General features: G+C 38.7%; 1 protein-coding gene across 1 annotated transcript in view; it reads left to right on the forward strand.

The window, feature by feature from the left end:
• The first annotated feature begins 3,171 nt into the window (after nucleotides 1-3,171).
• The window catches only part of slc43a1a (solute carrier family 43 member 1a), a 50,277-nt gene continuing 40,762 nt past the window's right edge, over nucleotides 3,172-12,686 (forward strand). The window contains exon 1 of the mRNA XM_057849633.1: nucleotides 3,172-3,408. The gene's annotated coding sequence lies outside the window, so the exon portion shown is untranslated. The remainder of the gene's footprint in view (nucleotides 3,409-12,686) is intronic.

Genomic DNA, 12,686 nt, shown 5'->3' on the forward strand with positions numbered 1-12,686 from the left:
TTTTTTTTTTGCCCAGGTTCTCAGAGGAGGACCTGGAGATGTGACTTGGTCCTCATTGAGCTTGAGAGCCGAACCGCCTGATGCGATAAAATTATGACAAGCTTTACTTAGAGCCAATTAACTTTAATTAATTATATTAACAATTAATGTTTGATTAACATCAACCGGCACAACAAAACTGCCATTACTTTGAAGTGAAATGTAAAGAAATAAACATAAAAGCTCCAATTTAAAATAAAAGGCATTATGTGGCTCCCAAATGAACTACAAGCCTTTGTAAAAGTGGGATATCCTCCTCATAAGACCTCATTGAACGTGCATGTTTAGCTTTGTAAAATGCGAGCAAAAACGGGTTTGTCAGTGCATGGCGCTGTTCTTCATTACCTTTATTCCGCCACTTGTCCATAGCGCGAGTGGGGTCCTGTCTGACATCGAAAGTTTGCTTAAATGCCACATGCTCTCTGTTTTTTTCATGCTTTTCAAAGTTTGGATGGCTGAAATTCTTTGACCCTACATAAAATGCGCTGCTCTTATCAGCGACATTGGGATTCTCACGGCACATTTTGTACCGCATTTCCGTGCGAGCATCATTTGCTTCTAGCCATGGTACCTCCTTCAGCCACTTTTCAGCAAAAGTCCTTTTTTTCGGTAGCTCCTGTGACGTCTCTGTCGTCTGTCTGTCTTTTGACAGGGGTGGGGGAACACGGAAATAATTACTCAGTGGGGCCTGCCTCTTTGACATTTTGAGAAGTTATTTTCTCGTGTCCGCCGCAAATACAGTGGTCAGCCATCGGTACGCAAAAGCGTATGGAAGCTATTGAGGGCCAGCGCAATTGTCTACGTCCAGTACGCATGCGCGCATGCGGACCACTTATGTGCACCCCTGTATATACATATTATGTATGTATATATTATATATATATATATATATATATATATATATATATATATATATATATATATATATATATATATATATATATATATATATACACACACACTCATATATACTGGACTGTCTCAGAAAATTAGAATACACAATATTCTAATTTTTTGAGACAGTCCTGTGTATATATACAGGACTGTCTCAGGAAATTAGAATACACAATATTCTAATTTCCTGTCTCAGGGACATAACACTACCAACTTTTCAGGATGCTCAAAATGTCCCCACCAACTTTTAAGATACCTTATATAATAAGTTCAGCTATATAAGTAATTTAGATTGTGTTCCCATATGTTGTAAGGATAGAATCGACCATACCATTATTAAATGAATTATTTTCATGATGTGCAAACTTATATTTATCCCTTTTCACTTGCTGAATGTGTCGGTCCATTCCCCTCCCTCAAATGCACATTTGACTTTTGATGACTTGACCCCGCCCCTTCCTTCGGTCACACAGACACACATGCACACTCACACAGCTCAGACAGATACATGTCGACAGCATGCCGCCTCCTCGGTCCTTTCGAAGAAGGACATTGGAAGGTTTTTTTTGACCAGCAGCAGCAGCAACTGTAAGTAATGTAAAAAGATGTCAATGTTGTGGAGGTGGGGGAAACACCACTAATTTTGTCACACGGCGGCGGGGTTTTCAATTGGCTTCGCCAATCGGCAAACCGCCCGGCGGCGAACAAGTTACACCTCGTTGTCCTGCTGCGGACAGGAGAGCTTGCCGAGGAAGCAGGTGAAGAGTACCCTTGGACAAACCAGCCGACGTTGGAGGAGCGTGTAGCTGCCACATTGTCAACACGAATACGGCGTAAAAGAATGCTTTACTACACGGCGAAGACATAAACAGAGAGCGGCTTGCAGTTGCTTTGCAGCTAACATGGCAGGATATGTCTGAGGAGAACTTCTCTACATGTAAGTTCATAATCAAACGTAAGTAAATAGTCCTTTATTTAAATAAAGTTTGTAGTGTTTACTTTGTAATCACTGTATTCGCGGTGTGTTTAACACAATGTTGCAATTTCTGATGGGGTTGAAAATTTGACAGAACACCATGCACACGAAGAGGGCAATAAGCCGAGTATAGAGTTGGGTGTGCAAACAAGCCACCAGTCGAAGGCCGAGTGGGATTTTCGGTGGACAATCAGCCACAAAATGCAAACCGCCTCTGTTTAAAAACGTGTGCCATGATCCCAGTATTTGACATAATACAAAATACAATGTTTTCTCACTTCCTTGTAAGTCCAATGGTCCCACAGTAGTAGGGCTTGTTTTGGCCAATATCCGCGGTGAACGGGAACGTTTTGAAACCCAAAAAGGCTCACACGCCTCTCCCTGGTGAAGCAACAATTTTTTGCAGCCGTTTGGCTGGCGTGATGCGAAAAATAAACAAATTAATCTGCAAAAGCAGCTGAATCCGCAGTCCATCTGCAAACTATAAAGCAATGCTGTATTGTGAGATGCTGACCCGGGTGACGTCACATTCGCATTCGTCCTAAACCTGAGACTGAAGCCGGAAGTCACTCATTTTAATGGCGCGGGATTCAAAAATTGATTAAATTCCTTCCACACACATCCAAGCAGTCAATTTCTTTCAGGAGCATAAAACACCGCGTGAAATATGAAATAAACGTGCTTTTTGGTGTCATAGGCACTTTAAACCTACGCCCATGGGTTATATGATTTTTGATGTAATTTTCTGGCTTTATAGGGAATATGCCAGCATTTTTTGTAATGTTTTTTTTTTTTTTTTACATAAAACAACACCAAATTATTTTAGGGGCTTTAAGAATATTTTAGGAAGCCCCCCGAAAATATGCCTAACAACGCCACTGCTTGAGTGCATGTTGAGATGGAGAATTGAGTATATCCATCTTAACTCATTGCCTGGCATTGACGACGAAAGACGTCCAATCAATTTGAATTGGGAGGGCTGCCAACCCTCCCAGCTCAAATGGATTGGACGTTTATTTTCCGTCAATAATGCCAGCCAACGACTTACTGAGTAAACCTACCCTACTGTATACTGTACTGTGCATTGCTTTCGCCTGACTGGTTGAATGAATGGATGCTTTTCAGCTCGACATGCGCCTCGAGGAGTGTTAAAAAAAAGGAAAGGAAAAAGCGAAGCTGTTGCTGCGATGGTGACTTTTCTCCACCCCTTTAACGGCGGCAAAGCTTTGGGAGGGAGGGGAAAAGGCACATTAGGCAAAGAAGGGGGCGCTTGACATGAAACTAAGTAGACAAAAGAAGCGTGGACTCTCTGGAATTAAACCAGGAAAGCAAGCAAGCAAGCAGAGCAGAGCAGAGGAGGGAAGAATGTGGTGTTGAAGTGACTTTTTGACCACCTTCTGGCATTATTGACATCATTTTTAAAAACTCTTTAGCAAGAAAAACTTGAAAACGACCCAACTTCTCAAACATTTTCCTCAGGGACAATCTACACGAGTACAGTAAGTCTTTTCCCCTATTTTGGTGTGCCAAAGTGTTGAATTGGCGCCTTGCACACAACTCGACCAACCGGCTGCATTTACCCACACGTGGCATACACACTACTAACTTAAATAACATTGTTAACTAACTCACACAGTAGTTGGACAAAGAGGTGACTTTAAGTTCGAACTATGGCTCGAAAAACAAAAAAGTATCAAGTTTCTTGTTTACCAAGTGACCATGAGGGAGGGGAAAGTGTCATTTTAAAACTGGACGACCATACATATTTTATAAATATATATTCACTCAGGTCACTAACTCTAAGCATTATCGGCAAACATTTGTTACAGTAACCACACATGCTGAATAATTAATTAAAAACTACGAGGAATAGTGGTTATATACAAAAAGGTGGTCACAGACGCGTTTTGTTGATTAAAAAAAAAATGTTGCCTTCAATGACTCCACGTGAAGTGAGGAAACTAGCTAAACGTGAAATTTGCGCGATGTTGCTATATAAATTCCGTTCTCAGGTAAAATGACTCATGGTTATGGTATTTGAAGCGTTTACATGTTTTCTTGAACTGACGCAATACAAGAGTTTCTCCCTTGTGTGTTTTTGGGATTCATTGTAAGTGAATGCGTCTAGGGCTGCAGCTATCGAATATTTTAGTAATCGAGTAATCGACTGAAAATTCTATCGATTAATGGAGTAATCGGATATAACTTTTTTTTTTTTTTTGTAAAGAGCAATTATAAATATGCATGAGAAAACAAGACATTTCATTTAATGTTGAACCATTTTCAGTCAATGTCTTTATTTTCGATGTACATTGTTGGAAACAGCCAGCAATTGCATCTCAGATGTGACTAGAATAAAAAAAGACGAATTCACTGCTTTCACTCAAAAAACTTCTAGAGCTTATAAAAAAAAAAAAAAAAAAACATCTTATTTCTTACCTAAAACTGTCATTACGCTTGATAACACACATCACTTAAAGGTTTTGTGTTTTTCCCACGTGTTTCAATTGAATTTCCATTTGTGTCAAGCTATTTTTAAGTTCTAGTTAAGTTTTAAGTTAGTCTACTCTAAACTGTAAGTCCGAATAGGATTTTGAGTTTTCGCAGTGTTCAAAATAAATGTATGATACCTGCGGTATTGGAGCACATTAGGGACTAGTGCTACTTGGTGTTTTATCCAGCAATGGCTGCTGTTCTACAATTGACAGTTAGCTTTATTAAGTTTTTATTTTACACCCTCATCACTCTACAGCGCTATGTTTTCACAGATTAAATAAAGCCTGTATGTAAGTCACGTTAGCCACGCATCGACAGTGGTGATAATAAATAGAAACCTAGCCCTCCGCAGGGCTAACGTTACATGAATGAGTGACAGTAACGTTAATCTTATTTATTCGCGCTGAGAAGTCTACTGCTTTAAGATGGTGGCTGTTTACTAACGCTGCCAAGTCTGTCATTTCGCATCTAATTCTGCATACATGTGATATGTATGAGACGAATCAGACGCTACCTGCTACCACCGTATCATCATGCGGCCGTAGTTTTTAGCAACATTGGCATAAATTGTAGCGGCTGTAGGCTGCAGTAAGTTTTTTAAAAACATTTTTTATTGTATCTTCCTAAACGCGCGTGACGTCAGCGCGTTATCCCACGTTAAAAGTAGTCCGGGCAAAACGTGATGCCTAGAGCTAGCAAAATTAAACAATTCCTCGAGGTGAATAAAATTACTTGTATCAGTTTTTAAACTCGAGTTGCTCGAGTATTCGTTTCAGTTCTAAATGCGTCCTACGTACAGGATTGTTATTAGGGTTGCTTATCATATCGCCAAAATTACAAGCTGCACCTGACGTGGCGGCAGTCTGGTCTTGGGTTTGTCCCCTGCTGCACTGGCCCAAGCCAGACCTGCGGAGAGACAGCTGTCTCAGACTTTGAACGCCTATAGGGCCGAGTTTATTTTCTCGGAAACTTGCGAGTATAAAGAGTGGACTCTGCTGTTTTGGGTGTCCCGCAGTGGTCCACAAACTCGAGTGGTCGAGGTCACAAACCCAGGAAGGCGAACACCAACAAAATGACTTGAAAGGGAGAATTAAATGTGCATATGCAGTATATTTATATATGTTAGGTATGTACCGAAAACAAAATTATTGGCCAAAAGCAAATATAAGAACCACTTGGCTAAAAAACTAAAAGGCTGAACTATACACATGTGTACAATTCATTTAAAAAAAAAAAAAAAATTCTCAATTGATGCCCTTTGCCTTGGCCTTTTTTTAACGATCAGGCAGAAATAAAGTATGGTCCTTTCTCACAAGTACACAAACATCTTCCAAAATATTCTACGACCGCCTTGGCTCAAGAAATTTACATGGTGACTCTCCGAGAAGACGAAAAATTTCATGTTTGCATCTTTGTGGTTCAGTCTCCATTCGACCAATGTCGCTATTCCGCATCAAAACGATGAAGTATTCATGCCAGGCCCTAGGGGGCAGTGCAGATTAACAAGGCAACAGCGAATGATGCAATTTGACCCCAACAACCTCATCAGCCCAGAAGACAACATGCCTGTCCACTCCAAGCATTGGCATTTTTGTTTTGCTCCAGAAGGCACAAAAACGGAAACATTCAACATATTTAAATTAGAAATATTATAAAAGCAGTAAATTAAAGCCGACGTTTTGCCATTTGCTGTTTTTATTGTTTAGAAGCACCGCTGGGCACGCCCAATGTGACGTGTGCGAGTGCTGACGTTATCGGCGTGGGAGCTTTCCATTGATATGGATGCAGAGCAAGCCCCCCCAACACCCTACAATCGAATCCTTCCTCTTTTGAGGCAGGATTCCAAGGTTTGCGTCTTTGCCTTCCGTCTTCGCCGACACCATATGAACGCGAGGCCACTCCGGAACACAGTCATAGCATCTTGGTGTCGGAGAGTCGCCATGTAAACTGCCCCTTAGTTTAAAAGTTGCAGATTCTGAAACCCTTGGGAGGGTGCATTCCCAGCAGCAGGGAGCATTTTGTGGAGAACTCTGAACGTGTCCTATAGCAGAGGTGGCGTCGTAGAGGCATTCTGTTTGGTGGATGTCACGGCAGACAAAACCTTGACAAATGCACTCTCTTGGTAGTTTGGGACACTTGAAAATGGCTCTCAGTTGGCCCTCCAGTTGCTAAGCTAAATGAGATCTTGATGTACTTTTCTGTAGTTCAAAACAACAACAAACAACTATTCCGTTCTTACAGAAACAAGCATAGCTCTTTACAAGGCTATTACAATCGCTCATAGTCCTTAAAATAAGATTAGCTGTTTTCTTGTGCAACAAGCGGAATTGATCGAGAGCAGGCGAGTGGGCTGAGTCTTAGCGGCGACGAAGCCGAGCGGAGTCACTTCCAGCCGGTGTTATGCCGAAAAATGCCCCCCCCCCTCCCCGCGTGAAATGTCCCCCCTGACGGGAGCGCTTATTTATGAGGCTTTATTGAGGTGAAAACGTCAAATGTTTTCATGGACGCATTACAGTAATGGATTTAGGACTGTAAAATCAGTTTTAAATCAATAAATTACACAAAATACTAGTAATGTATTTTGGTAACAAATCGTGGACTGGGCCACATAACCATCTTTGAACAGAAATGTATTAGTCTACAGGTTTTCACGACCATATCCCGATGACAATCACACAGGTATGACATTTATTAGTTCAAGCAGAGCAAAATAATACATATTCACAGTACAAGATTCATTAGTTCAAGCAGAGTAAAATAATACATATTCACGGTAAAAGAAAGTCGTTTCCGTGTCCATCGATTGGTAAGAAAAAGCTGTTTGTACGAGTGACGTGTGGGCGCTTCCGTCAAGGGGGGACATTTCACGCGGGGCGGCTATTTTTCGGCACAACACCCGATTAAACGCCAACTGGCAGATGGGGTGTGGAAGTCGCAGAAAAAATGTGACAGAACAAGGAAGTGGTCATGCTATAAAATTATTGTGCTAAACCACAGTATATGCAAATGCATGCATTTAAATACTACTTTATTTACATATTGTTAGAGTGATTGAACTCTAAACTACTTACGCACGAGCTCAAATGCACTGTACTCGATGTGACACAGGGCATCAATGGAAAGCAACTTTAGAACGAGCATGGAGCAGCGATGAAGCAAATTTATTTTCCTTCATTTAATAATGTATACTGTACTAGTATATTTCTTTGATACCTCAAAATACTTCCAAACCGTTGACATGTTGACTGTGAGCTGGTAGTGGTGCCTCTCGCTTTTTAGCCAAAAACCGAAAATGAAATTTTCGCTATTTTCGGCCGAAAGTTTTCGGCGCCAAATTTTTGGTCAAATCTGTAATATATACCTTATTCATTTGTTTGTCTACTTAAGTTTTCAAAGACAAATGCAGTTGTATTGAACTGAAAAGAAAAATACTAATGAGTTGTACTTTGGCAGTCATTCCTCTCTGCCTTGTGGTTACTTGTGAGTTAAAAGTGACTTGTAACCCACTTTCCAAATCACTACTTCACACAATATTCACAGCATTAAATTAGTCCTGGTATAACCCCGAAATGAATTTAGGGCTCGAAGCCTGTGATTAGTGAGTAATGAAGTAGTCCCTGACTACTTCAGTCAACCTTTAAGTATCTATAATTAACTTATTACATTTATTTTACTTTTACCCCTTACATATGAAAACCGATTCATTGAATTCAAATTTCGGCAATTGCGAATTCACCCATTTAATGATTTTTTTTTTTGGTGGGGGGGGGGGGTATTATTTCATTATTAACAAAGAAAACTAACATATTTTCTGTTATTGAATGTTAATTTGGTACAATCTTCTACTATTTTGCTGCCAAAAAAATACATTTTCAAGTGAGCCGAAGAGCTGCATTAACCAAAAGAAAGAACTTTGTTGCATCTTCTTGCAACCTGGTGCCAAAGAACTACAAAAACATGAGATTAGGGGTGTCATTTCGAGTTAAGAAGTCACTATTGTCTTGGACCTTGGTGCTACGTAACTACAATACAACAAAAGTAACGCTATGGGCAGTTAATAACCTCAATTAAGATCTGGTGGTTTTATGAGGTCATTTTTTTTTTTTTTTTTTTTTTAAAGCAGGTATCATGGAAATACTAATGACAACGGCTGATTTGAAGAAGCAAGATTTTCCACATATGTGGCTGTGTTCAAACAAAAATTTTCATGTTGTCTGGTATGAGAATGTATCTTGATGAAGTCTTCATCCATTCTAAAACCCACCAGTTTCAGATGTTCTAAAATTCTTCAGCTACCCCTTGAGCAGGAACATGCCACATTTACTGGTAACTTGACTTTTTTTTTCCCCTTCCCAACTTGAGCACGATTCATCTTTCTATTAAGCGATGTAATATTGCATCATTCAGGTGACTACAGCACAGCACAGGTATTTCAGGAAGCAGCTTCCTTATATGGTGTGCCTTCCTCTCGCTTACACACTTCACAGTGTGCTCTGACAATTTTCTGTCAACCCCAAACCTGACCGCCTTTGCTCTTTTGAGCTGTGTGTTGACTCTTAACGTGTCACGTGAGGATCCTACTAGAGCCACACGAACAAACAAACCGTTTCCTTTTTTTCTCTCTTCTCTAAGTACTAATTTAACATTGTGAATTTGCTGCATAGATGTAAGCCTCTGAGTACACTTGGAACCAAAACACAACATTTTCTGTGTCCCGACCACAGGGAAAAGTTTCATCATGTTACTATACGATATGGACACCAATGCAAAATTAGTTTGACAGGGTGGTGCTTTCATTCAGTGGTTATTACAGCACCACGTGCTATAAGCATGTAAAACTGTATACATTCCTGATTTAGCAGCGTGTAATATACAGAGCATGCGATGATGGAATTTCCCTCGGGGTCTGGCATTTTATGAATCTAATTTACAATATCCATCACATCACAATACAGCTACTGTATACATAGCTATCTGATTGTTGCATCCCCAGGAACTAAAATACTACCATAAACCTCATGTACACTATTAGGGGTATGACAATAAATCGATATGGTGCTACTGTATATCACGACACTTTGTCTCCCAGTAGGTTATTAGTATTCTCCCGCCAAACATCGATATATCATTTTAAAAAGATGTCACGGTTTAATAAAGGAACCAACAGGTTCCTACCAATATTTTCCACTCGATGAAAAACTTTTCAGTGTTTATATTAACTCATTGGACATTGGCAGCACTAGACTTCCAATTCATTTTGACTGGGAGGGGGTGAATGATCGAATGAATTGAGTTCACTAAAATATTGTCATAGTCTGTAAGGAATTAAGTTTTCCATAGACTGTCCCTGACTGTAAAAAAAAAAAATGTTTTTGTCATTTGGAAATACTTTTTTTCCCTATTCAATAAATGTATTGTGGAATATCGTAGATTGATTTCCTGACCCATGTATTGATCATTGTTGCGCAGTGGTACCTCGACATACAATCGCATCGAAATACGATCCTTTCGACATCGGACATAAAATTTGACTTGTCATTTGTCTCGACATATGACAAAAAGCTCGAAATACGACGATTAATGACAGCGTCGCAAGTTCATTGTTTTGCACAGTGGATTCTTGTGAGAAAAATCAACATGGGTCTCCCAAAAATGTTAGTGCAGGTGGTGAAAAAAGGTGACGCTTACCATTGAAATCAAGAAGGGAATGATAGAAAAATATGAGCGTGATGTGCGTGTGAGTGAACTGACTAGACAACGTGGCTCACCGCCCCTCCACTCCGCCTACCTACACACCCACCATCTCTTCCCTTTGACCTCTTTTCACCAGTCAGTTAAGGTGACCATAAAAACACTTTGGTTATTTATTATTTTTTAAAATAATTTATTTGTTTTACGTGTCTTATTTAATGCATTTGTTAAATTAGACAGAACACGGCTCACCGTATCCACATGCACCCGCCGTCTCCTCCCACCTCTGCTCGCCAGTCTCTATATGTTAAGGTGACAATAAAAAAACTTTTACATTTCCGTTTATCATTATAGATATTAGTATTATTCTGATTTGTATTCATAAATCATTTGTTTTGCTATGTGTAATTGCGATTAATAATTGTACCTGCAGTATTTATTAAGCATTTAGCGTAGGTTTTTGGGCTGTGGAACGAATTAATTGGATTATAATGTATTCTTATGGGAAAATCCCGCTCAACATACGACCATTTCGACTTAAAAAACCAGGTCCTGGAACAAATTAAATTTGTATATAGAGGTACCACTTTATCTTTATACTAAATCGTCTTGTTTTTGACATGTGAACTGGGATTACTATGTTCTGTGTATCAGTTACAAATGATGAATTAATCATCAGAGCAGACTGGAGTTGGACTGCATCAATTAATCATTAGTCTTTCATTGACCTTCACTATTTTGTGAATAAAGGGCGGTTCAAGCCTGTTATGAAGTACGGGAGGCACAGTGATAAAAAGGGAGTAACTTTACTATGAATATATTCTTTAATATGACGCATTTTTAATGACTAATAATTCACACAAGCCTTATTATTTGTACTTTTATACTCTGTCTCCGTATTTGCTAATAATGTCTGCAGTTACAATTCATTAGCGGTTGAAGAAATTGATGTCTTAATATCAGATGTGCGTGTGTAGGGCAGTAGAAGGTGTCATTTACAAGACACCCCCCTCCCATCTCCCTTTCAGAACTCTCTTTTCAGCACAATTGCAGCTTGCTGGACTGCGAATAATCACATTACACACTCGCCTCATGATCACATACTGGATCTGTCCCATCAGTGCCCGGGTGGGGAACCGTTGGCCCATGACACCGTTTGACCCGGCCCTGCCATGCAGTCCTAAAATCCTCAAATAAAACCGCAAAAGGCTACATTTTAAACCGGTTAATAACACTATTTAAAAGCGCTCCTTAGCGCCTTAAAGTTCAACAAATAAGAGGCAAAGCAGGCCAAATCGAGGTATTCATTTTTTACTCTTAGTTGAAATTCACTGTAAAACTAAAACAAAAAAGAAGAACATGTAAAAATTTACCCAAACAAAAAAATAATCTAGAAAAGGTCAGCCTGCCAAATGCTAACATCTGTGATAACATGCTAACTCAATTTACCTGAATATCCTTTTCCATTCAAATGCAACGAAATATTGTTTTCGTGTGAGTACCCTCTAAATTCAGATTAAAAAAAAAAAAAATTTATATACGATTTAAGAAATATAGCATTATATTGTGAAATATTAATTTAAAAACATCAAACATTATAACTTTAGGAAACAAAATGGCTGAAAACATGTACAATCAAGCTACGTAGTGCTGCAACTATTGGTTATTTCTATAATTGATTAATAGGATGATTAAGTAATCGATTAATCAGATGTCACTTCAATTACCTACACAATTTAACTTGTAGTTGTTTTTAGGCATGTTGTAAGCAACAATGAAGACAAAATGGATGCCTATTTCCTTCAAAAATAATTTATTCCAACCTTCTGACTTAACTATAGTCTACAACTGTACTGTTTTAAGTACATAAAACTTGTTAAAGTTTTTAATAAAGGTTCTGAGTATAAAACATAAAAAGAATTTCTCAGAACAAAAAAGTCTTGTTCATTTAAATAAAAAAAGGCAGACTGTAATCAATAAGTTTTCTTTATCAAACAGTTGTTTATGAATACACAAATAAGCTGTTATATGAATGGGTTTATGTGTGTGGTTTCTTTATAAAAAGAAATGAGACAACGTTACTATCTAACAATTGGGTGACCATATTTTGATTTTCAAAAAAGAGGACACTCTGCTCGGCCTCAAGATACCTAAATTTTACTCGAAGTTCACTCAAAAATCCTTCTCACTTTAATATATTTAAAAGTGTGCCTCCTCCATCTGGTTAGGAAAATTCAGTTTTTTTTTCTTTGATTGAATTATATTTTTTGATTGAATGATAAAGACAGAAATGTACCTCCATATGATCAGTCAGCAATGTCATTATTACACAGAAGTTGTTCAAAAACTAATAGCTAAATATTTTATGAATATAATGCAGACCCATGGAAATGTAGTCCAGTCAATACTCACACGCAGTAGGCTATGTGACAACTAAACATTTTTAGAAATTACTGTCAATACAATTGTCATTGACAAATTTTTGTTCCCTCTCAATTATTATCCTCATTCAATGTTTTAGATTGCACGCAAACAATAACCAAAATAAACTGCCAGGTAATTCAAGCGGCATGTTTCCAAACGCAGCAGT

The sequence above is a fragment of the Corythoichthys intestinalis genome, chromosome 11, assembly GCF_030265065.1.
Source record: "Corythoichthys intestinalis isolate RoL2023-P3 chromosome 11, ASM3026506v1, whole genome shotgun sequence".
Lineage (NCBI taxonomy): Eukaryota > Metazoa > Chordata > Actinopteri > Syngnathiformes > Syngnathidae > Corythoichthys > Corythoichthys intestinalis.